The 27,288-nt window shown below is 41.9% G+C and overlaps 1 non-coding gene across 1 annotated transcript; it reads right to left on the reverse strand.

Moving 5' to 3' along the window:
- Positions 1 to 19,576: 19,576 nt before the first annotated feature.
- LOC136162346 (U6atac minor spliceosomal RNA) lies at positions 19,577 to 19,700 on the reverse strand. The gene has a single exon (XR_010662146.1). It is a non-coding gene; the product is annotated as a U6atac minor spliceosomal RNA (small nuclear RNA).
- Positions 19,701 to 27,288: the final 7,588 nt, after the last annotated feature.

Genomic DNA, 27,288 nt, shown 5'->3' on the forward strand with positions numbered 1-27,288 from the left:
CATCCAGCTTGCTGTTGGAGGGTCATCCATGTCCTCTTCTATGTTCCCCTCCACCCAGCACCCATCAGTTAGCTATGAAGTGTTTGGCGTTTGAGCTCACAGTCTTCCTTTCTCTGCTTCCTTCCCTTCCCCAGACCCTGGGTCAGTCTTGATGATATTCGGAGTCTGAGATAGTTCCTCCCTCACCTTGACCACTCAACTTCTGCAGCAGCTGTTTTCTCTACTGAACCATGTTCATTGTGTGTTTTCCCAGACTCGGACCATCAGAACAATTCTGCCTCCAGTTTCTGCTGTCTGACCAGGCCTCCTACCTCCCCACTCAACCTGTCTTCGTCCTGCGACCTCTAATGTTTTACACAGTAGAGCATCCTTCTGCTTCTCATTTCTAGCAACCCTTCCATGACCTCTATCTTTTCTACTGTTGGAACCTAGACTTGGAGTTCTACCACTTAAAATACCTGTGGTGTCTTATCTCTTTCTCTTTAATCTTAGCATCTGATTGTCTATCACAAGCTCAGCGATCACTCACTGCCTCAACCCTCACCCCATACCTTCTCTGCCAACTCCTCCAGGCCACGTCACGGTGTCACACATATGAATATGAGCTCAGATTTCTTATCCATGTTGATTACAAGCTCTGTGTCCCTCTTAGCCTCTGAAATATGGACATTCCCTGCCAACTGCACAGATTTATTCTGGCTAAAATAAATAGTAAGTTTTTAATTAACAAATATGATTTACATTTACTCTTTTAAGTTATGAAATATATCAAACATTTTCAAGAGTAGAGATAATAACAGGATATACTCACATATGCTGAGAGCCCAGATCCAACAAATGTTATGTTTGCTTAGGATATTTAAAGTTTTTATTTGTTTAGCAACAAAATGTTATATAGATATGTTTGAAAAGTTTTTTATTCATTTTCATCCATTGCCTTCCCTCCCTGGTGAGTTAATCAATGCTATGAAGTTGGCATTTATTCGATATGTAGTGTCAGCTTATGTGTCTTAAAAATTTACACAAATGGTAATGCAAACAATATATCATCCTGTGACTTGCTTTTCTTATTCAAATTAATGTGTTAAATATTTACTCATATTAATACAATATCTTGTTTAATTTCTCTAAGTGATATATTTTTATGAACATATTGCAATTTATTTATCCTTTCTTCTATGACAGATTGTTTCTAGTTGTTCAATATTTAAGTGATGCAATAAATATTAACATTAATGCAATAAACATGCCAGTACCTGTCTCCTTGTACACTAGTGATAAATTTACACTGTGTAACAGTATTCACAAGTCTTCTAGCATGTGCATCATCACTTTTATTAGATCTCACCAAATTCTTCTCCAAAATGTGTACCAGTTTATGCAATTATTATCAACATGAGTGTTTCCATTTTCTTGCATTTTTGCCAATACTTGGAATTTTAACACTTTAAAAATTTTACTAACATGGATATGAAATACTATCTTATTTCAATTTATGATGACTTCATTATTAGCGAGGGTTGGTGTCTTTTTGTGAATTTCCTGTTGGAGTTCTTCATCCACATTTCTATTATGACCCTCCAACAGCAGGCTGGCTGGCATGACGTTTATCCATGTTATGATTACTAATCCATCATTGCTCTGGTGTATTGCTCTTTCTCTTTTAAAAAAGTGTTATCTGTGATTGACATACAAACAAAGAGGAAGTTTTTCAAATCACGACCTTACAATGCTGTCTTGACTAGAAGTTTGTCTTCTACCTTATGTTGCAAATGACTTTCATAGTAATACTTCTACAGAAAATTGTTAGGAAAAATATTGCCCATCCCTGGGGTAATCACTGATCATTTTCTGGAATATTGTTGCCTATTTTTTCTTTCAGGGTAAATTTTTCTTTATTTAAGAAAACTTTTTTTTTTTTTAATTTTTTTGCATTTGTGTATTGGCTGAGACTTAATGGACGTGTTCAGGCTTTTTGTTTTAGTAAAATCCTATTTAAATAGATTTTATCAGAGAGGGAAAGCAGCTTTTTGGAACGGAAGGTTGCTTGCTTCTTTTTGCTCCCTCCTTGATGCTTTGTGTCCAAGGGCAGATTGGTCCTGAGTGCCTAGGTGTCCGGGACAGCATGGCTCCCTTTCTCAGTTTGACTGGATACAATGGAAATTGTTGCTTTTAGAATGTTGCTCCAGAAAGAGTCATAGAGAGTGACTAGAGCTTTCCAAAGTGACTTCTTTGAGTCGTTTGCTTAGTGCGAGAATCTGACTGAAAACACTCTAGCATCCAAGCCCCAAAGACAGCATATTAAAGCATTGTACTTCTCTCCAGATTCACAGAGTTACAGGCCCTAAGTGTGAGCGGTGGTGGTGGTGGTGTAGTTGCTAAGTCGTGTCTGACTCTTGTGACCCCATGGAATGTAGCCTGCCAGGCTCTTCTGTCCATGGGATTTCCCAGGCAAGAAGACTGGAGTGAGTTGTCATTCCTCTCTCCAGGGGATCTCCCCAACCCAGGGGTCTCCTGCATTGCAGTAGATTCTTTACCATCTGAGCCACCAGGGTTATTTTATTTGTAAATTTTCTGTAAATACTTCTTCCAGTAGTTACCTGCCTACGTGATCTTGGACTCTCATTGTTACTCCCCACTGAGTTTTGCTGATTGAAGAGAGAAAATTTTGGAAGAACATCTAGATGTTAAGTTATTCTCTCTCTCTTATGTTAACTACTGACTGTCATCTCACTGAAACTTTAATTGGAAATCAATAGTTGGGCCTCAGAAAAACTTCTTTTTGGACTCTTTGGGGGCACTGATGGAGTTTCCAGGCAGCAAAGTGAAGTCTGATCTGGAGCTCGTTTTTTTTTCAGTGGAATCTGTTCACACATAGAGCTTTTTGTAGCTTTTTTTTTTTTCTGAAGTTCCCTCTCTCCTCTTCTAAGTCCACTTTTGACTTTTTTGTTAATATGTGCTATTCATTTTCCACGGGAAAATTCAACTTTCGAGCCTGGTGACAGATATGATTCTATATAATTGATGATGAGCATAAATTTCAGTTGCTTCTGTTCTCTGCCATGAGGGTGGGGATGGAATATTGGTGAGGACCAGACTCAGACTAAGGGCCTTTGTGTTTTCTTAAGGTTTCAGGAAATCTGAGCTGTTTATTTAGTGTCGCGCAGTTAAGACAAAATTAAATTTGTTTTTTTAAAGCTAAGACATTCCTGTGCCTGCTTGTTACTAAAGCACTGAACCATCCCTGGTCCTGATAAGCTTGGGGTGCACTGTGCTCCCTTCAAGCTTATGACATTTTAACCAGGCATGGGCCAATTAACCTCTGACCTTTCTCAAGTTCATCAGGAAATAGACTAGTACTCATTGCTTAATACTAGGTTTGCGGTTAAAATTACACATTACCCAAAGAAAGTCTAGTAACAGGAAATGTGTGAGAACTAATCCACAGAAACCAAAACAAACATTTGACTTACCTACAGTTTTATTGGCATTTCCCTCTTGACTCCATTTCCCTTTAAGTCAATAAAAAACTAGGGCTGCTTGTTAAAACTTCTACAAGGCTTTGTTGGCAGCCACGTGGTGGGGCTTCTGTTCCATTTCTTTAGGGGACTTTCCAGAGTTTATTTGATCATGGGAGGACTTCTCAAAAACACCTATGATAGTCACTATTGATGCTGTTTTCACTTTGCTTAGAACTTTCTAATGTAATTATTTTTTTAATTTAAAAATATTTTATTTTTGGCCACACCATGCTACATGTGGGACCATAGTTCCCGGACCAAGGATTGAACCCAGATGCCCTGCATTGAAATCATGGGATCTTAACCACTGGGGAAGTCCCCCTAATGTAATGATTTTTGAGTACGTGAATGGTAGTCAAAGCAGAGGAGCCTGGTGGGCTACAAGTCCATAGGACCACAAAGAGTCAGACATGACTGAAGTGACTTAGCACACACACACACAGTCAAAGTACAGAGTTGGGTCTATGAACAAACTGAGCAGATTAAGTTCTGATATGGAGGTTAATCTCTGACAAAGACCAGAGTGGTAGAGACAGAGCACATACTAAAACAAAAGCAAACAAATAAAATACCATGGGCATCATTGAGGAAGATAGAGGAAGGTACACAGTCTCCTATAAGCAGCCTGAGGTGACATCTGGGGACACATTTCTATCTGCGTTCTGCAATCAATTCCATCCCAGGGCCATTAACTTTAGGTCCCTCAAGGACTTTGCGTTTGAATTTCTAAAATGCAAATAACAGAGCGTGCACAGACCCTGTATTTGCCAGAATTTTTTTTTAATTGGAATATGAATGCTTTACAATATTGTGTTAGTTTCTGCTGTACGATGAAATGAATCAGCTATATGTATACATGTATCTCCTCCATCTACCCAGGATGTTTTGAGAGCAAGTAAAATCACAGCTTTTAAAAGAGCAGCTTATAAACATAGAGAAGTTCAAAAGCATAGTTGTTAAGATCCTAGACTCTGATTTGATTTTTTGTTATTCAGTCACTCAGCTGTGTCTGACTCTCGACTCCAGGGACTGAAGCATGTTGCAGACTTTCCTGTCCTTCACCATCTCCTGGAGCTTGCTCAAACTCATGTCTGCTGAATCGGTGATGCCATGCAACCTTCTCATCCTCTGTCGTCCCCTTTTCCTCCTGCCTCCAATCTTTCCCAGCATCAGGGTGTTTTCTAAGGAGTCAGTTCTTCGCAACAGGTGACTAAAGTATTGGAGCTTCAGCTTCGGTATCAATCCTTCCAATGAATATTCAGGACTGATTTCCTTTAGGATTGATTGATTTGATCTCCTAGCAGTCCAAGGGACTCTTAAGAGTCTTCTCCAACACCACAGTTCAAAAGCATCAATTCTTCGGCACTCAGCCTTCCTTATGTTCCAACTCTCACATCCATACGTGACTACTGGAAAAATCACAGCTTTGACTATATGGACCTTTGTTGGCAAAGTAACATCTCTGCTTTTTAATATTCTGTCTAGGTTTGTCATAGCTTCTCTTCCAAGGAGCAAGTGTCTTTTAATTTCATGGCTGCAGTCACCATCCACAGTGACTTTGGAACCCAAGAAAATTAAGTCTCTTATTGTTTCCCTGTCTATTTGCCATGAAGTGATGAGACTGGATGTCATGAATGTTGAGTTTTTGAATGAATGTTGAGTTTTAAGCCAGTTTTTTCACTCTCCTCTTTCACTTTCATCAAGAGGCTCTTTAGTTCTTCGCTTTCTGCCATAAGAGTGGTGACATTTGCACATCTGAGGTTATTGATATTTCTCCTGGAAATCTTGATTTCAGCTTTTGCTTCATCCAGCCTGGCATTTCACATGATGTACTCTGCATATAAGTTAAATAAGAAGAGTGACAATATACAGCTTTGACGTACTCCTTTCCTGATTTAGAACCAGTCTGTTCTCTGTCCGGTTCTAACTGTTGATTCTTGATCTGAATACAGGTTTCACAAGAGGCAGGTAAGGTAGTCTGGTATTCCCATCACTTTAAGAATTTTCCAAAGTCTGTTGTCATCCTCACAGTCAAATTAACTTTGTCAATGAAGCAGAAGTAGATGTTTTTCTGGAATCCGCTTGCTTTTTCTGTAATCCAACAGATGTTGGCAATTTGGTCTCTGGTTCCTCTACCTTATCTAAATCCAGCTTGAACATCTAAAAGTTCTCAGTTCACATACTGTTGAAGCCTAGTTTGTAGAATTTTGAGTATTACTTTGCTAGCATGTGAGATGGCGTGCAATTGTGTGGTAGTTTGAATGTTCCTTGGCATTACCCTTCTTTGGGATTAGAATGAAAACTGACATTTTCCAGTCTTGTGGCCACTGCTGAGTTTTCCAAATTTGCTGGCATATTGAGTGCAGCACTTTCACAGCATCATCTTTTAGGACTTGAAATAGCTTAGCTGGAATTTCATCACCTCCACTAGCTTTGATCTCTACTTCTCCCGATTATTAGCAGTGTGCTCTTTACTTTCCTAAACCTGTTCCAATCTGTAGAATACAGTCAGTCTTCCCCACCCAGGGATCAAATCTGTGTCTCCTATATTGCAGGCAGATTCTTTCACCACTGAGCCACCAAGGATTCCCAGAATGGTGTTTGCTATGCAGTAGACACACACCTGGTAGCAGGTTCATGTGTGTGTTGTGGATGACTGCCTGTCAGTGTGGATGGGAGTGTTGATAGAAACAGTCTGATAAGTGTGAGAAACTGTTTGTCTGGGGTCAGTGGCATGGTCTGTATCTCCCCCTGCCCCCGCCAACCCCCACCCTCAAGCTGGGTGACTTTCTCCAACCAGCGTCTCTCCCTCCATCCCTGGACGTTTCTCTCCAGAACCGTGAAGTCTAGCGCTGAGCAAAGCAGCCCAAGGGCAGCAATGGCCAGCCCCTGCACCATGCAGTCACCAATTTCTTCCTTGGCCCCCAGCCCTCTCCTCCCCAACACCCCTTCTCTGCTCCTGCCAGCACCCATCCAGGTCACATTCCTGGAAAGGTCTCACTCTCAGCTGGTTGTCAACTAAGGTGTTGGCTGATAACAAAGCTATGAACTGATAAGGTTTAATTCTTTCAAGTGGTATTTTAAAAGGCCAGGAAGCCTTCAAGAGCTAAAGAAATGACGGAGTAATGACAGGCATTAACTCTGTGTGTGTGCGTGTGTGTGTGTGTGTGTGTGTGTGCGCAGGAAATATTGGTTACTTGGACTGGGAACCTTGACTGTCATTAGAATAAACCCTACAGAGGTTACTTGTGCCCCCTGGGTCACAATAAAGCAGCTTCTTAGGTCTCAGACTGAAACTGATGGATACATATTTACCGTCGATTTGCTGTTGTTGTCGTTGTTCAGCCACTAAGTCATGTCCGACTCTTTGTGACCCCGTGGACTGTAGCCCACCAGGCTCCTCTGTCCTCCACTATCTCCTGGAGTTTGCTCAAATTCATGTCCATTGGGTTGGTGATGCAATCTAGCCATCTCATTCATGCATTATTGATACCATGTATGAAATAGATAACTTGATAAAAAGTCTATTTTGTACCATTTCATATTGAATTTTCCAGGAATACAATTAGGAACTGTGTACAACAAGAGAAGATAGAGCTTTGTTTTTATTCTGCACTTTACCAGGAGTTGTTCATCAGTAATGAAAATCACTTCATGAATGCAATGCCCTCATGGTATCTGGGTTACTAACCCTGACCTCAGTCTGTATTGGAGGCTGTGCCTTTCATGGTGGTTTTAAGACTTTCTGATTATATGAGCGACACATTTGCATACCGAAATACATGTGATTTTTCTTTTGCTCTTTACCAAAGTTAAATAATTATATTGATTAAATCATGTGTATAGAAGGTTATACTATCTAGGAATTTCATTTCAGGATAATAAGGAGAATGCTATATAACATTTATAATAAAGAGGACATTGAGTCTGATTGGGTTGAGAACCACCGATTAAGTGTCTGAGCACGTATGTTACTTCCTCTGGGGCACCTTCACTGCACCTCACCTGACCCACCTCCTCCCCGCCTCTGTGGAGGGTCAGGCACTCTTGTTTTATGTTTCCATGGAGGGTCCTGTACATCTCCTTTATGATGATTGCTTTTAAACTTATGTATCCTTCCTAAGAGATTATGGGCTTCATAAGAGTAGGGACTCTCATTACAATATGTAGTCCTAAAGCAACTTCTGATGTATAATCAGTATTTAATGCACATCTGCTGACTAGATGAATGATTAAATAGCCCCCATTATGCTTTTCCTTCTTTCCTTTTTTTTTTTGGCTCCACAGCTTGCAGAATTTTCCTGACTGAAGGTCAAACCTGTGCCTCTTGCAATGGAAGTTTGGAGTCCTAACCATTGGACCTGCAGGGAATTCCCTAAACACGCTTCTCCTGACTCCTGATCTTCCCATATTTTGACTCTGCATCCGAATTCCTATTTATCACCTGGTTTCTCTCTGGAGGACTTGCTTTGAACTCAGTCTCCTGTTCTGGTGGTCAGAAATCCTCCTGGGAATGACTTCTTGGATGTACCACTCTGATGTATAGCTGGCCTCTGAGGGTCTCCATCCTTCCTTTATTCCACCTAGAACCACCTCAGTTCAGTCACTTTATACTTTGTGTGTGTTAGATGCTTAGTCATGTCCAACTCTGTGACCCCGTGGACCTTAGCCCTCCAGGCTCCTCCATCCACGGAGTTTTCAAAGAAAGAATACTGGGATGGGTTTCCATTTCCTTCTCCAGAGGATCTTCCCTATCCAGGGATCAAACCCGGGTCTCCTGCATTGCAGGCAGATTCTTTACCGTCTGAGCTACCAGGGAACTACTTAACAGGTTCTCATTAACTTCCCTTCAAAAGTCTTCCTTTTTTTTTTTAAACTCATGTCTGATGTCTGTGGAATTGCTCCGAACTTCTAAACTGTGATGTTCCATCCTCATGTTAGAAATGAGGGGAGGCTGCTTTCTCCAGAATTAACCTCCCATCATCTGGTTCTCCCTGATGGCTCAGTCAGTAAAGAATCTGCCTGCAATGCAGTTAGACCTGGGTTTGATCCCTGGGTCAGGAAGACCCCCTGGAGAAGGAAACGGCAACCCACTCCAGTATTTTTGCCTGGAAAATCCCATGGATAGGGGAGCCTGGTGGGCTACAGGCCATGCGGTCGCAAGAGGCAGACAGAACTTGGCGACTAAACCACCACCACCGTCTGGTCTGGGGTCACAAGTCTGATGGAGACTTTATTCTCTCACAGTTTAGTCTGGAACAGGAAACCATCGAAGGTGACCTGACACATGAGCCCTGCATCTTCAGACTCTTCTGGGAGCTGATGACTCACAGGACTGTCCCCTTGGGTCACCGATGGGACCATCTTCATCTGTACTGGGAGCAGAAGAAGAGACAACAGCGTGTGTGTGGGAGTCTGAGCTTCCAGTCCTTGGGATGGAAATAATTTACAAAACAGGGGTCATGCTGTGAAAAATGATCATCCCTTAATCTTACACAGGATTTGTTTCTAAAATTAGTCTTACAGGCTTAGGCTGAAGAATCTGACAGAAGGCTGGTAGGTTTTGATGGGCCAGCAGGTCCTAGCGGGAGAAGGGGGCAGAGCTGAGGGGGGGGGGTGGGGGGGGGTGATCCCTGTGGGTGGGTAGAGGGACAGTCAGGGGGGTTGTGTGAGCTGAGGGGAGGGTAACAAGATGAAGGAGAGTCAGAAAAGAGAGACAGAAGGGACACCAAACTAAATGTGTCCTTTTTGAGCACAAATGCTAGAACAAACCCTGTGTGGAAGGAGGATCAGGTAGTTACTGGGGAAGTGTTTGTAGGAAGGAAGGATCTTTGGGGTTTGCAGAAAGGGGAGATCAGAGATTCAGCCTCTGTCTCAGCTCATTTCTCTGATCCCCCTGGCATGAAGTGAGCCTGGGAATGTGAAGGCAGAAACATCCTTGGTCATGGGGATGCTCCATTTTGAATTTCAATCAAATTGTCCCAACAAAAAGCAGATCTTGGCATTGCTTTAGTGGCTTGTCACAGATTCCTGTGGTGACTCTGTTTTTGATGAATCAGACAACCTTCTGTCATTGCTGCATGAAGTGGGCAATCGCTTGACTGCACCTGCTCTGCAGATCTTTCTCCCTATGTTGAATCTGCTGGGGGTGCACCAGTGGTGACTCCCTGGGCACGGGGATGCACCGTCCGCAGAGACCAGAGCTCCTGTGAGTGGGGTGGGTGGGGGGTGGGGGATCTGAACACGGTCCTCCCTGACCAAAGAGGCAAGTGCAGTTGGCTGAATAAATACCGCCCCCCCTCCTGCATCTGTCTGATTCAACATTTGTACAGTGGCTGATCAAGGCCCTGTGCATGAACTACCACATCCAGGGCTGCCGATTGACATCAGCAAGAAGACAGGAAGGATTTACATCCTGAAGACAGAAGGATGCTCCTGGTGGACCTTTTATTTTTGCAGTTCACGCCATGACAACGCGAGGATGTACCGTCTGTTTTCGCAAACGCAGCTCCAGGCTCGCTCCATTCATGTTTATTTATATGATGCTCTCCACCCCGGGGTAACAGCAGGTCTGGCAGAATGAGAGAAACTTTTCTGCTGAAGACACACCATGAACGCCGGGATTTGAAAGAACCCCTTTGATTCTTTCTTGGGCTCCACAGAGCCAAGAAAGCAGGTTTGGGGGAAAACAATAACTTGAAGAACATGGATAAAGTTAATCCTTAACTTGAGACCATTAAAGCCAGGAAATGGAGGTGAATTTAAAAATCCTGTTGGCAGTGATTCTGTATTCATACCCGTAATGACTTTCCTCCTTTTCCATCCTTTCCTTTCTTCCCACAAAGATGGTGCTGGGGGGTGGGGGGAGAGCTGAGAACAAGGTTTAATATCGTGAGCTGAATGCTTATCCATAAAGTAAGTAACTTTGCCACTGGGTTTCCTTAGGTGTTCAATTCAAATCACTTTTGCTTGAAAAGTTCGGCTTTCTTTTAGTTAACTCCCCCTTGCCCCCATTGCTCCTTTATTCTTCCAGGTATATGTAAATCTGGAAATCTCTCTCAAAAGAGGCTGATATAAACTGTGGGAAGGCTTCCACATGGAGAAAACCCTGAGCTCTACATAACCACTGATCACCACTCCCAGGAGAGGGAACAATGATTCAGCATTCATTACAAAATGACTCATAAGCAATCATGATCATTTTCAGGGAAAAAGACAATTATCAATTTCATGGACTCATACGTGATCGTGACTACTTTCAGGGACTTACAAAGATCAATGACCCATTCCCTGATTAATTAAGAGCTTCATCTTCCCACCCAGATCATGTGAACAACAGTGCACTTGCCAAGCTGCTGATTCTATTTCCTGAGGACAAAGACTCAAGTGAGTGGTAATGAGAAACTCAGAGCTGCCACTCTAGATTTTGTGCCTCTGGAGCCAAATACAGTAGGCATGGCTCAGTGGCCACAGACTCTCAGGTTTTGCTGGGAGCTGGCTTAATGTCCTTCTTCACAAAGCCCACATTGAACCTGCTTTGTCTTTGAGCCTCAGAGGCATTATTCTTAAAAAAAAAAAAAAAAAAAACAACTTTCCAAATAGTGAATGGGACAGTTTGCCGAGAGGGAAGAAATACCTCGGATAATGACTATGTCTCTTGGTACAGGTACTCAGATGCTGGCGGTCTATATCCCTCCCTCTTCCTCTCCTACATGTCAATATTGAGTCCATGGGGGCAGTGGGGTCATTTGATCCTCTTGGCATCACCTCTTCCACACTCTCCCTTCCTTTTCTCTGGAGTTCCCAGATTTGGGGTCCTGCCCATGCCCACACTTTATGATCATCCACAGCCCCTGGGGCCCCGGGCTCATTGAAGGTCTTTCCTCCCTGACTGTGACCCTCTTGGAGATTTGAATATCCATGAGAATTTGACCTTCAATGTTTTGGTCTCTCATTTCCTTGACTTCTTGTCTAAAGATTTCACTCCAGAGACCATGGCTGTCCCTTATTAATAATCGTGGTCACACTTTACCATTGCTGCCAACTTCATACCCCAACTTCCGGCATCCACTCTCCAGTCACCCTCTCCTTTCACCTCCAGCTTCACTGTCCCATCATTGGCAATACTTAGACCCACAGCCCTTTTGTCCCCTTGCCTGTGATGTCCCTCATCCCTTCCAAGCCTCCTTCTCCTCCACCTCCAGCTTCATCATTATTATCATTCCCTGTATTACCATCCCTCTTCTTTTCTCTTTGAATCAGGCTTACCTTGAAAATCCAAACACTGATTAAATTCACTTTTCATCTATTTGTGCCTAAGCCAAGTAGTTAAGTGCAGTTGGAGGAAAACACACACACAGGCTGACCATCCTAACTAATTCATGCCCATGAGCCTCGCATGGTTCCTCATGGATGTGGCAGGGAGACCACATTCTCTGGTCTACTCAGTTCTCCTGGCCCTTGTCCTTGACACTTCCACTTCTCCTCCTTGTCATTCTTTCTTTGCTCAGTGGGTAATCTCATTTTGAATCTAACCAGAGAACTAAGCTGACCAGAAGAGAACTTGACCATGGCTTCATTTTCTCAGCCCACTGCCCTGCACCTGCATCAGGATTGCACATCTTTCCTTCTACTGCAAAAAGGCAATTGTCCAGGACTCTGGAGGCAGGAGGATGCCTTGAAAAGTGAGATGGGACCAGGGCCAGCAGAGGCTGTGAGAGGGCAGCCAATGTGTGTATCTTGAGACCTTCATCTTCTGCCAAGAGGAGTTCCCCTTCATCCACCCAGACCTGACCTTGGAGAGTTTAAAAACTTAACATTTCCCCCAAATTCTAGGGTCATCCAAAAAAGATGATCTAAACTGCTGATGGAGAGTTGAATTTTGAGTTGATGATGTGAAGACATTAGTTAAACTCTAGGAGACGGAGCTATTTTTAATTAGAAAGTCTGTTTTCCTTTCTACCCAAGTTGTAACTCGTGAGTCATAGAGAAAGCATGGAGCTACTTTCTCGGCATATCTGAGGGACAATGAGTCCCTTGGTTCCATGCACTCTTGCCATCACCCTCTTTGGTCCTTGAGTTGAGCCCATGTAGGACTTCATGGTGGTCCTCCCACCCATCTCACCCACTCCAGGGCACCTGACACAACACGGCCAGCCCCTCTTTAGGATGCCAGCAGGAGGGCTCTAGGCCTTTGTTCATCGTTGAAACAAGGCTCCCCTTCATGTTCAAGGTTAAGGCCCCAGTGCTGGACATGGCACGCAATGCCCTGCAGGGTTGGTTCCTGTCTCTCCCCTTTGCCACTTCACTGCACACACCAGACACTTCAGGGGTTACACCCTTAAGTCCCTGAGAGTCTGCATGTTCCCATGTGTCTCCTTCCAGTGGCCTGACTCTCCTAGCCCTTGTCTGCCAAGCAAACTCTTACACATACCTCAGGGCCCTGTCATGGGTCTCCTGCATTTCTATGCTCCATGAATACCCTGGATGGAGTTGACTGCTTTCTCTTTTGAGCCCATGTAGTACCTTGTCCACATGCTTCTGTGACAATGTGTCCAGTGACTTCTTTGAGTCCTTTTTTCTGTGTCTTACCTTCCTCTGAGGGCAAGGCAAGTCCTGACTCATGATGGAGCCACAGTGCCTGATAGCACATAGTAAATGCTCCGTGAATGTCTGTCAAATGAGAAAAACGAAGGAATCAACTCACCACATGCTCACCTTTTCTCTAGGTCTTGGGTTTTGTCACAGATTGAAAAGATAGTAAATGTAGCAATTTTTAAAAGGTAAACAGTTAACAAGCACATTAAATGACATTGAAAACTTGGGGCCGACCTGCCTGACTCCCAGGAATCAGTGAGGCTGAGCTTGTGAGTTATCACCATCTCTCAATTTCAAAGCAGAACTTCCAAACCAAATGATGCTCTCCCTTCTACAACATTTGTTTTTAGAAATCATAAAATATGTGGAGCGCTTCACCAAATGTGTTCAACAACCCATGAAAATGAATGAAATAATGTCATTTGCAGCAACACTGATGGACCTAGAGATAATTCCACTAAGTGAAATAAGTCGAAGACAAGTAACAAGTTATATCACATGCCTGTGGAATCCAAAAAATGATACAGATGAACTTATTTACAAAACAGAAAAAGATTCACAGACATAGATAACAAACTTATGGTCACCAAAGGCGAAAGAGGGGAGGCATAAATTAGGAGTTTGGGATGAATATATACACACTACTGTATATATAAAATAAACAAGAAGAATCTACTGTGTAACACAGGGAACTATACTCAGTATCTTGTAATAATCTCTAATGGAAAAGAATCTCAAAAAGTATACATACATAGCAACAAAATGGAATCACTTTGCTATATATTTGAAACTAAAACAACCTTGTAAATTAACTATATGTTAATAAAAAAGTGTTCAATAACCATTGAAAGCAATACCAAAGATTCAAACAGCAAAGTTGTGCAGCCTATTAATAAATGAACACCAAGTGCGAAGCCATCATTTAGACGCTGGGATGTGCAGACTCACTTGGTTGAAAGAGGCGGCTTCATCATCTCCGGCAGTAACTGTGGCCCAGGAGGGTACTGCCAGTCTGGCTGTAGTTGAAATTCTGTGCTTGCTTTGCTGTGAGTCTGTGAGCTTCATTCCTCTTGTGCCTCCAATGCTTGTTCCGTTTCATGTCATGCGGCAGTGTGCCAAAAGGAGAAGCATTGAGAGCAGACAGTGGACTTTGGTTAAATATGGAGAAAGCCTTTCTCTCTGTCCGGTAATAAAGCCCTTTTGCATCATATTCAACCTGATATGGTCTTATTTGCTACATTGACTATAGAATTCTTATACATATACTCCAGTCTTATAAAAATTGAATTGAGCAGCAATAAATAATTAAACTTATCCTAGCTGGGACTTGCCAGTATAAAGATGTTATAAATTCAAAGCCATGCCAGGGACAGTGGATCGAGTGATTTATCATTGCTGAGCCTAGCAACTGCCAGCTTCTGGGTCTGGGCTTCTGTTTGTCTGTCCTGGTGTTGAGTCCTGAGGTCATTTGTGGCCACAGAAGCCCCATGGCAGAGACAGAGAAACACTCACTGTGGGTCCTCCTAACTATCTTGCAAATGAGCAAGAGACAGTGAGACTTTTCACAGCTAACCCCAATTTATATTTCTGGAAGTGTCGTCACAATCAGAGTTGAGGCATTGCTCGGGTGTTAGTATTAGGAGTCCACACGTACACCAGCAGGAAACCTGGGCTTGCACCTGCCTGAGGCAGCACACACATCTTAGGCAGCAGACACACCTCTTATCTTTCCCGCTTTCAAAACCTAACCATCCGTCATGTCATTAGATAAATTCACTTCAAAATTGGAGCACAGTTGTTATCAGATCCGTCTCAAATCACTCACCTTGGTGACAGAGCTTAATTATGACCTCAGCTCAGGATAAAACCACTGAGGGTCTTTGCGTCTTCTAAATTTGATTGCTGATTCTGCATGAGAATTCTTGGGAGATACTACTCATAAAAGTAAAGATTAGATGCATAACAATTGCCTTGAAAATGAAATTATCACCAGGGAGAGAAAGAACACATGTTTTCAGTTTTCCTGAGTGTGACCAGGATACTATGATGCATGTGTGTATGTCGGGGGGCAGGGGGCGTAAAGCTGGGGTTAGCCGCTGGTAACACAGAGCACTGACTCTAAAAGAACTGGAAACGTCAAAGTGGGTGTGTTCATGGGAGGGATGCCCAGTCACAGAGAATGCTGCTGCTGCTGCTGCTGCTAAGTCGCTTCAGTCGTGTCCGACTCTGTGCGACCCCATAGATGGCAGCCCACCAGGCTCCCCCGTCCCTGGGATTCTCCAGTCAAGAACACTGGAGTGGGTTGCCATTTCCTTCTCCAATGCATGAAAGTGAAAAGTGAAAGTGAAGTCGCTCAGTTGTGCCCAACTCTTAGTGACCCCATGGACTGTAGCCCATCAGGCTCCTCCGTCCATGGGATTTTCCAAGCAAGAGTACTGGAGTGGAGTGCCATTGCCTTCTCTGACAGAGAAGGCTGGTTGGTACTAACAGACTGCATAATGACCACAAGGCCAGAGGGGCCCTTGAAGGGAGCTATTTAAAAGGCAGATATTGTGCAAATTATGTTAAGAAAGTGGTACTAGTGGTAAAGAACCTGCCTGCCCATGCAGGACATACAAGAGATGGGGATTCAATCCCTAGGTCAGGAAGATCCCCTGGAGGAGCACATGGAAACCCACTCTAGTATTCTTGCCTGGAGAATCCCATGGACAGAGGAGCCTGATGGGCTCCAAAATCCATGTTTTCAAGAAGACCCACTATCTCCAAGTGCTGATCCTGCTACCTCTGGTCTCAGGTGCCAGCGATGGTTGAGGAATGACAGCTCTCCAAAGTGAAAGTTAGTTGCTCAGTAATGTCTGACTGCAACCCCATGGACTGTAACCCGCCAGGCTCCTCTGTCCACGGAATTCTCCAGGCAAGAATACTGGAGTGGGTGGGGAGGGAGGTGGGAGGGGGGATCGGGATGGGGAATACGTGTAACTCTATGGCTGATTCATGTCAATGTATGACAAAACCCACTGAAATGTTGTAAAGTGATTGGCCTCCAACTAATAAAATAATATTTAAAAAAAAAAAAAAAAAGAATACTGGAGTGGATTGCCATTTCCTTCTCCAGGGGATCTTCCCAATCCAGGGATTGAACCCATGTCTCCTGCATCGAGGGCAGATTCCTTACCAACTGAACCACCAGGAAGTTTCTTACTGGAAAGATGCTGAATCCCCGTGGACACCAAGGCAAGCCTGTGGCTGATCTGCCCAGGAGAGCTAGTTTCTCCCTTCTCTTCTGTGAACCTCTCCTGAAATACCTCTTTTCAGTGATTGAGCCCTGATAGTAGAGAAATTTTTCCTGTTTTGATTGGCAATTGTTCCTACATTTTTCATTCCCATGTGAAAGAGGGAGCTATTCATCTGGTTTTCTTAAGAAAACCTGTCTTCTATTTGACATTATTAAAAAGCTATTATGTAATCATATCTGAGCAATTGCATTTGCTTTGCATCTTCCCCTACAATGTTTCCCCATGGTGGCTCAGATGGTGAAGAATCTGCCTACAATGCAGGAGACCTGAGTTCAATTACTGGGTCAGGAAGATCCCCTGGAGGAGGGCATGGCAACCCACTCCAGTATTCTTGCCTTGAGAAATCCATGGAGAGAGGAGCCTGGTGGAGTGACTAACAATTTTCCCTACAATTTTGAAAATTTATATTAAATGAGATGTAGAGTGGTGAGTAAACAATGTTTAAACACATTCTGCATCTGTTTCTTAATTTATCAGCTATTTTATTGAGGACCTACTATTTGTCATTATAGATGTCAATGGAAACATCTCACTCTGGAATGGGGTGCTCTGGCACCAACTTCTAAATTGGTCTGAGTCTCGTCAAGTTGTAAAATGGCGAGGATAATATGTAAATGATCGTGGTGAGAATGGCATGCTTAAAATGTCTACATATTAAATGCATAATGAACTTTGGATTTTCATTCAGAAGCTATGCCAGGTGCAGAGGTACAGAGAAAAACCTGATTCTGATACTGCCTCAAGGATCACACTGTTAGCTGGGCAGGAGATGTGCTGGGATCTGGGGGAGTGATCAGGACAGGCTCCCCAGGGGAGACCCCTGGTCTGGGGGTGGAGGGTGCAGGGGAAGCCCAGCCGCTTCCTTGGGCCAACCTCCCTGGAATCTTGAATTTTCTGGAGTTTTTAAAAATGTGGACAATTTAAAAAATCTTATTGAATTTGTTACAATATTGCTTCTGTTGTTTGTGTGTGTGACTGCTAGGTTGCTTCAGTCATCTCTGACTCTTTGCGACCCTATAGACTGCGACCCACCAGGATCCTCTGTCCATCGGATTCTCCAGGCAAGAATACTGGAGTGGGTAGCCATGCCCTTCTTCAGGGGATCCTCCCGACCCAGGGATTGAGCCCAAGTCTCCCACACTGCAGGTGGACTCTTTACCACTGAACCACCAGGGAAGCACTGCTTCTGTTCTGTTCTATTTTTATGGCCACGAGGCATGTGGGATCTTAGCTCCCCAACCAGGGATCAAACCCACACCCCCTGTATTGGAAGGGGAAGTCTTAGCTATTGGACTGCCAGGGAAGTCCCTTGAATTTTCTTCTTATTCTCCAAGCCTTTGTCCTGACGTCACAGCAGAGATGACCAGTGCCCACTCTTTCCCCATCCTCTCTGATTGCACATCCCCAGGTGGACCCAGCTGCTGCTGGGGTTGTACAGACTGTATGTACAGTCACTCTCTCCACCTATTTGCCTTCCCTACAGTTTACTGCTCAAGTAAACGTTCAATCATCCTCCCATGTGACTGTGGCCTGAAGGTGCAGAGCAGTGCAGAGAACAATTTAATTACTAATAATGTCCATCCCTCTGAGTCATGGCATGTGTGCCCGTGAAAATTCAGGAGTCGCTGAAATTCCTCCACTCCTGCGTATTTGTTGCCTTTCTAGGCTGTGTGACAAATTTTGCTCCCCCTGCTGTCACTCTGCACATCCCCGAGTCTCTTTGGATGGCAATTCATGATAGCTCCCCGCAGCGATGATGGAAATATGTCAGGAATGTCAAAGACAGAAGGAGGCAGTTCCAAGCAAAGACAGTGATTCGCTCTGACCCCCAGGACCTTGCTCACCACCAGAAGATGTGATTGGAGGGTGTTTAAGGCAGATTTAAGCTGTTTAAAAATAATCAGGTAGCTATTCAAGACAGAAGCCAAATGCTTTTGTAGACGATGAAACCTGTTAATGTACAGTTCTTTGGGAGAAAACATAATGACTTTACTCTTTGCTGGTATAACACTTAAAAAGTCCCTTACCCAAACCAAGCTCTCCAATGACATATTGCACAACATATTTGTCAGACTTCCTCCAAATTAACACAGTAGATTAAATGTATTAAATAACTTCACCAGTAGTAGAACTGCAAAAGCTCACATGTGTACATTTTTGTGAATATCCATTCCCGCGTGAAATAGGTAAAACTTCTTTTGTTCTCCCGTGAGCAGCCTACGTGACTTTCGGGTGACTTAAGGTCACAGTTGGAATCATAGTGCTGTTATTGGCATTGATCTCAGAATCCCCATTACCAGTGTTTCCCACCACTAGGTTTTTTTTTAATTTCTAAAAAGGAAAAGAGGGACTTCCCTGGTGGTCCAGGAGTTAAGATTTTGCCAATGCAGAAGGTGTGGGTTTGATCCCTGGTTGGGGATCCCACTTGCTTTGTGGCCAAAAAACCAAAACCTAAACAGAAGCAATATTGTAACATATACAATAAAGACTTTAAAGGTGATCCACATTCAAAAAAATCTTTAAATAAATAAAAAGGAAAAGAAATAAATGAAGATTATTCATATGCAATTGTCCTGTGTAGACTTCGAATGTCTTTAACTTAATGAATAACATGTTTGGTCCTGGTAGGCAGGACTATTGAAAAATGTGTTTACATTTAGAAATATTGAAATTCACCAAATAAATCATTTTATTGAACTTTCAGCAAAGAGAGTTGAATGCTTCCAAAGTTAGTAAATTTACGAGGTTGAAAGTGACCTCAGACTTTGTACCTCTTCATTTGCAGATGAGGAGGTGGAAGCTTGCCTGCCCTTGTTCAGTCACACAGTTGTGACTGACTCTTTTCGACCCCACGGACTACAGCATGGCAGGCTTCCCTGTTCTTCACCATCTCCCAGTGGACCAAGTTGCTGAGATCAGACAGCTACTTAGTGGATGAGTCAGAACCAGAGCACAGCTCTCTGCCCACCAATGAGCCGCCTCTCCACAACAGCTAAATAATTTACGCTTATGATCATTTTAGGCAGATTGATGATTGCTGCTTTGTCTTCATACGTTTTTTATTTACTTTTATTTGTCTTTTTATTAAAATTCTTAAAATTTCTTTTTACAATGTTGTGCTGATTTCTGCCATACAACAATGCAAATCAACCATAATTTTTAAAAAAACAGTGGTTAGATGCCACAAAGTAGGAGGCAATGCCTTAACATATGTGTATTGTCAGGCCCAAGAGCCTATTCCATCCTTGTTAAAGGAGTGCTAACCTTCTCTCCTTTCATACAACACTCACATGGTTTTATTGTTGCAATTTTTAAACTCAAGGTTATCTAAAATTGTTGGCCCATTACATTTTCCTTGCATGCATTTGTTCCTTGAAGGTAATGGGAGATTATCATGTCAGGTCCCCTGAGCAGCAGATGGTTTATGGTTTGGCAGGCAGGAGCCTGGAGAAGACACTGGTTAGGTGCCAACTTGCGTTCAGGAAGTCTCCTTCCCCCCAAGACTATCCTGCAGAATCAGCACAGGAAACCTGGACACAAGGAAGGAGAAGCGGAGATGAGGAAGGTTTTGGGTGGGTGTCAGGATGATGTCAATCAGACCACAGGCTGGTCAAATCTGATTGATCAGTGTGTGCTTTCATAGCCAGGCCCCAGAGATGAGATTCAAAGAAATTCAAGGAACAATTTCTGACTCCTGTTCTCAAAAAGCTTGTGCTTTCTTAGGAAGGAACTACTCACTTACCACATGTTGTAAGAAGGAGAGAAAACTTGCAAGTCTGTCTCTTCCTGCCCCTGTCCCCTGCTGTTTTCCAACTGTGAGGGTCACTGATTAACTGGTCACATTTCCAGATCCTGGCTGGTTACTTCACGAGTAGACAAGATCACCATGCTTAAAAGGGCATAGATCCTTCTGCCTCCTTCTCTTTGTTGGAGGTCACCAGGCTTGGCCCCTCTTTGCAAACCCATCTTGCTCTTGCTTCCTGAGAGTAGGCTTGGATGCCTGTAAATGCTGCTTGTAGCTGTGACCAGTCACTTCCTGATGGCAAAATTGGGATTTGGAGGTAAAAGAGAGGACCTGTCTGTGTCAGCAGAAAGGACACGTTTTGGGGTGTGAGTTTCAAGGCCAGATGGTAAGAAAGGAGCCCTCCAGTCTCTAGATTCTATGTGAGAGCCTTTCTTTGGGGATCTGAACATAAAAGGGTGATGGGAAGGGCAGAATCCCAGTATTTCTCACTCAACTCTTTTTAGTATCCCTGTTCACCATCACCCCTTGTGCCAGGATCAGTAACTAAGGGGTGTTAGTGTTGAAACAATCAAAGACAGCTAGTTTGAGAATCATCACCAGTATCAGATGTAATTCTGAATAAAACATCTTCTGCATTAACCGTTATAGATAGGTGGTGATGACTTTGACTTTCCAGGTGACTCAGTGGTAAAGAATCTCCCTGCCTTTTTAAGGCAGGAGGTTTTTAAGGACAGGAACCAACAAAGGTTCCTTGAATTTCTTCTAATCTCATCTCTGGGGGCATGCAGGAGATGCAGGTTTGATCCCTGAGTCAGGAAGATCCGCCTGGAGAAGGAAGTGGCAACCCACTCTAGTATTCTTCCCTGGAAAAATTTCAGGGCCAGAGGAGCCTGGTGGGTTACAGTCCATAGGATCGTAAAGAGTCCGACATGACTGAGCAACTGAACATGCACGCATTAGTTAAAGACAAGTTATACACAAGCAAAGGCAGGATAAAAGAACACCAAAAAGTTTCTGGACTGAAAATTTCCCTTCATCAAGGAGGGACCATGTGCCCACCTAGAGAGATCTATGAACACATGAATAATGGGTGAGCTGATGTGATTGGTTTGCAGGCAGAAATGCTGTGAGACCTGGGGTACTACAGCTGCCCAGGTCTTGGGAAATGGTCCTGGTCACAGGCAGCAATGGGATTTAGGACCAATCTGCTTAAAGAGTATTCTCTCTGGGAGAGCAGGATGCAGGATTACAATGATAAGGAAAGAACAGCATTTTTGAGAATTGAGGGATTTGTATGTCCTGTTGGTATCCCAAACCCTCTGACCAGCTTCAAGGCTTTCTCTCAATCAGGCCCTTGGACTGGAAACCACAGGAAGTTTGAAGGTGACATCTACATGCTTCAGTGTCAGGTCTGTTTGGGGGGCATGGGAAGTCAGTACGGACTGTTCAAGAAAGGTCCCTAAAAGAAGCAGGGAGTTCGTGGAAGATCTGGCAGCAAGTAAAGATGTTTTTCTCCATGGTGAACTTGGAAGAACTCGAGCTGACATCACTGTGTGAGATTCAGGGTAACAATCCCACTGCCGAATGAGGTGTGGAAAGTCCCATGGACCAGATTGCTGCTCTTTTAACTCTGTGTCCATGCCGGACATATGACAGGATGTGTACAGACAGCTTCCTTGAATATTTTTCTTTCTTTCTTTTTTATAACAATTTTACAGTTGACTCAGTTATTTGCTGGGTGAGGTGGGGGATAGGAGAATAGGAAAGAAGGTGAAGGCAGGGAGGGGAAGAGCGGCGGGTAAAGGGGAAAAAAGTGCTACTCTCCCGATTCCTCGCTAAGAATTGATGATTGATGGTGATTAATCTAATTCAATGAATGATGATGATTGATCTAATTTGATGAAAGATGGTAATTGATCTAATTTGACCTTCAAGGTGAATGCGATAACATGGTCAAGATAAACTTGTGTATAGTATTTCCGACTGGAATTATCTTGAATACTTGGATCATATATTTTACAAAAAGTCATATCTATTCTTTAATAGTGACTTAAATCTTATCTCTTCAACAAAACATTTTCTCAACACCCCAGCCAGAAAATTTTCAGTTCTCTCCACTTTTTGACCATATTATTCTCTTGAAACTAGTCAAGTGGAACTCTGTTTCACTTACTTATTTCCATGAATATGTGTGTCTCACATTTCCCAGTAAACATTTTTCGGGGGGAGAGAGGAACCATCTTCGAGCATTTTCCTCATGGAATTCCTACGATGTGTTTTGTGTAAAGGATGTTTAATGAGTATTTGCCAGATAACTAATATTTATTGAAAAGTTTGGCTCATTTTCAAGTCTATGAATTTTCAAGGTACTGACAGAAAAACCCAATTTTAGATTCTGGTTAGAATTTTCATTGTCCTGCCTTTATTTTAATGGGAAATTGACTTATTGTTCAAAATACAATTTTCTACTTTCTAACATGGATGGTAATAAACTAACTCATGTAAATGTTTTGAAAAGCAAGGAATGAATAAATTTCAACATCCAAAAACGAAGTCCAAACATGTATCTCTAAATTCAGGTCCTATAGGACATTAAAAAATGTACTGGTGGAGGAGGAGCCAAGATGGCAGAGGAATAGGACAGGGAGACCACTTTATCTCCTACAAATTCATCAAAAGAATAACTGAACACAGAGCAAACTTGACAAAACAACTTCTGATCGCTAGCTGAGGTCATCAGGCGCCTAGAAAAGCAACCCATTGTCTTTGAAAGGAGAGAGAAGAAATCAAGTTCCATGCACCAGAACACCGATGCAAGCTTCCCTAACCAGGAAACCTTGACAAGCCAATCGTCCAACCCCACCCACTGGGTAAAACCTCCACAATAAAAAGGAACCATAGACCTCCAGAATACAGAAAGCCCACTCCAGACACAACAATCTAAACAAGATGAAAAGGCAGAGAAATATCCAACATGTAAAGGAACATGAAAAATGCCCACCAAGTCAAACAAAAGAGGAGGAGATAGGGAATCTACCTGAAAAAGAATTTAGAATAATGATAATAAAAATGATCCAAAATCTTGAAAACAAAATGGAGTTACAGATAAATAGCCTGGAGAGAGATTGAAAAGATGCAAGAAATGTTTAATAAAGACCTAGAAGAAATAAAAAAGAGTCAATTAAAAATGAATAATGCAATGAATGAGATCAAAAACACTCTGGAGGGAACCAAGAGTAGAATAACAGAGATAGAAGATAGGATAAGTGAGGTAGAAGATAAAATGGTAGAAATAAATGAAACAGAGAGGAAAAAAGAAAAAGAATCAAAAGAAATGAGGACAACCTCAGGGACCTCTGGGACAATGCGAAATGCCCCAACATTTGAATCATAGGTGTCCCAGAAGAAGACAAAAAGAAAGGCCATGAGAAAATACTCGAGGGGATAATAGCTGAAAACTTCCCTAAAATGGAGAAGGAAATAGCCACCCAAGTCCAAGAAACCCAGAGAGTCCCAATCAGGATAAACCCAAGGCGAAACACCCCAAGACACATATTAATCAAATTGACAAAAATCAAACACAAAGAACAAATATTAAAAGTAGCAAGGGAGAAACAACAAATAACACACAAAGGGATTCCCATAAGGATAACAGCTGATCTATCAATAGAAACCCTCCAGGCCAGAAGGGAATGGCAGGACATACTGAAAGTAATGAAAGAGAATAACCTACAACCTAGATTACTGTACCCAGCAAGGATCTCATTCAGATATGAAGGAGAATTCAAAAGCTTTACAGACAAGCAAAAGCTGAGAGAATTCAGCACCACCAAACCAGCTCTTCAACAAATGCTAAAGGATCTTCTCTAGACAGGAAATGCAGAAAGGTTGTATAAACGCGAACCCAAAACAGCAAAGTAAATGGCAACGGGACCACACCTATCAATAATTACCTTAAATGTAAATGGGTTGAATGCCCCAACCAAAAGACAAAGACTGGTTGAATGGATACAAAAACAAGACCCTTATATATGCTGTCTACAAGAGACCCACCTCAAAACACGAGACACATACAGACTAAAAGTGAAGGGCTGGAAAAAAAATATTTCACGCAAACGGAGACCAAAAGAAAGCAGGAGTCGCAATACTCATATCAGATAAAATTGACTTTCAAATAAAGGATGTGTAAAGAGACAAAGAAGGACACTACATAATGATCAAAGGATCAATCCAAGAAGACGATATAACAATTATAAATATATATGCACCCAACATAGGAGCACCACAATATGTACAGCAAACGCTACGAGTATGAAAGAGGAAATTAATAGTAACACAATAATAGTGGGAGACTTTAATACCCCACTCACAACTATGGATAGATCAACTAAACAGAAAATTAACAAGGAAACACAAACCTTAAATGACACAACGGACCAGATAGACCTAATTGATATCTATAGGACATTTCACCCCAAAACAATCAACTTCACCTTTTTCTCAAGTGCATACAGAAACTTCTCCAGAATAGATCACATCCTGGGTCATAAACCTGGTCTTGGAAAATTCAAAAAAATTGAAATCATTCCAGTCATCTTTTCTGACCACAGTGCAGTAAGATTAGATCTCAATTACAGGAAAAAAATTGTTAAAAATTCCAACATATGGAGGCTAAATAACACACTTCTGAATAACCAACAAATCATAGAAGAAATGAAAAAAAAGAAATCAAAATATGTATAGAAATGAATGAAAATGAAAACACAACAACCCAAAACCTATGGGACACTGTAAAAACAGTGCTAAGGGGAAGGTTCATAGCATTACAGGCTTACATCAAGAAACAAGAAAAAAGCCAAATAAATAACCTAACTCTACACCTAAAGCAATTAGAGAAGGAAGAAATGAAGAACCCCAGGGTTAGCAGAAGGAAAGAAATCTTAAAAATTAGAGCAGAAATAAATGCAAAAGAAACTAAAGAGACCATAGCAAAAATCAACAAAGCTAAAAGCTGGTTCTTTGAAAAAATAAACAAAATCAACAAACCATTAGCAAGACTCATTAAGAAACAAAGAGAGAAGAACCAAATTAACAAAATTAGAAATGAAAATGGAGAGATCACAACAGACAACACTGAAATACAAAGGATCATAAGAGACTACTACCAGCAGCTCTATGCCAATAAAATGGACAACTTGGATGAAATGGACAAATTCTTAGAAAAGTATAACTTTCCAAAACTGAACCAGGAAGAAATAGAAGATCTTAACAGACCCATCACAAGCAAGGAAATCGAAACTGTAATCAGAAATCTTCCAGCAAACAAAAGCCCAGGACCAGATGGCTTCACAGCTGAATTCTACCAAAAATTTAGAGAAGAGCTAATACCTATCTTATTCAAACTCTTCCAGAAAATTGCAGAAGAAGGTAAACTTCCAAACTCATTCTATGAGGCCACCATCACCCTAATTCCAAGACCAGACAAAGATGCCACAAAAAAAGAAAACTGCAGGCCAATATCACTGATGAACATAGATGCAAAAATCCTTAACAAAATTCTAGCAAACAGAATCCAACAACATATTAAAAAAATCATACACCATGACAAGTGGGCTTTATCCCAGGAATGCAAAGATTCTTTAATATCCGCAAATCAATCAATGTAATACACCACATTAACAAATTGAAACATAAAAACCATATGATTATCTCAATAGATGCAGAGAAAGCCTTTGACAAAATTCAACACCCATTTATGATTAAAACTTTCCAGAAAGCAGGAATAGAAGGAACATACCTCAACATAATAAAAGCTATATATGACAAACCCACAGCAAGCATTATCCTCAATGGTGAAAAATTGAAAGCATTTCCCCTGAAATCAGGAAAAAGACGAGGGTGCCTACTCTCACCACTACTATTCAACATAGTGTTGGAAGTTTTGGCCACAGCAATCAGAGCAGAAAAAGAAGTAAAAGGAATCCAGATAGGAAAAGAAGAAGTGAAACTCTCGCTGTTTGCAGATGACATGATCCTCTACAAAGAAAACCCTAAAGACTCTACCAGAAAATTACTAGAGCTAATCAATGAATATAGTAAAGTTGCAGGATATAAAATTAACACGCAGAAATCCCTTACATTCCTATATACTAACAATGAAAAAACAGAGAGAGAAATAAAGGAAACAATACCATTCACCATTGCAACAAAAAGAATAAAATACTTAGGAGTATATCTACCTAAAGAAACAAAAGACCTATACATAGAAAACTATAAAACACTGATGAAAGAAACCAAAAAGGACACAAACAGATGGAGAAACATACCGTGTTCATGGATTGGAAGAATCAATATTGTCAAAATGGCTATTCTACCCAAAGCAATCTATAGATTCAATGCAATCCCTATCAAGCTACCAACGGTATTTTTCACAGAACTAGAACAAATAATTTCACAATTTGTATGGAAATACAAAAAACCTCAAATAGCCAAAGTACTCTTGAGAAAGAAGAATGGAACTGGAGGAGTCAACCTGCCTGACTTCAGACTCTACTACAAAGCCACAGTCATCAAGACAGTATGGTACTGGCACAAAGACAGAAATATAGATCAGTGGAACAGAATAGAAAGCCCAGAGATAAATCCACAAACCTATGGACACCTTATCTTTGACAAAAGAGGCAAGGATATACAATGGAAAAAAGAGAACCTCTTTAACAAGTGGTGCTGGGAAAACTGGTCAACCACTTGTAAAAGAATGAAACTGGAACACTTTCTAACACCATACACAAAAATAAACTCAAAATGGATTAAAGATCTAAATGTAAGATCAGAAACTATAAAACTCCTAGAGGAGAACATAGGCAAAACACTCTCCGACATAAATCACAGCAAGATCCTCTATTACCCACCTCCCAGAATATTGGAAATAAAAGCAAAAATAAACAAATGGGACCTAATGAAACTTAAACGCTTTTGCACAACAAAGGAAACTATAAGCAAGGTGAAAAGACAGCCCTCAGATTGGGAGAAAATAATAACAAATGAAGCAACAGACAAAGGATTAATCTCAAAAATATACAAGCAAGTCCTGCAGCTCAATTCCAGAAAAATAAATGACCCAATCAAA

This window comes from Muntiacus reevesi, chromosome 2 (assembly GCF_963930625.1).
Source record: "Muntiacus reevesi chromosome 2, mMunRee1.1, whole genome shotgun sequence".
Classification (NCBI taxonomy): Eukaryota; Metazoa; Chordata; class Mammalia; order Artiodactyla; family Cervidae; genus Muntiacus; species Muntiacus reevesi.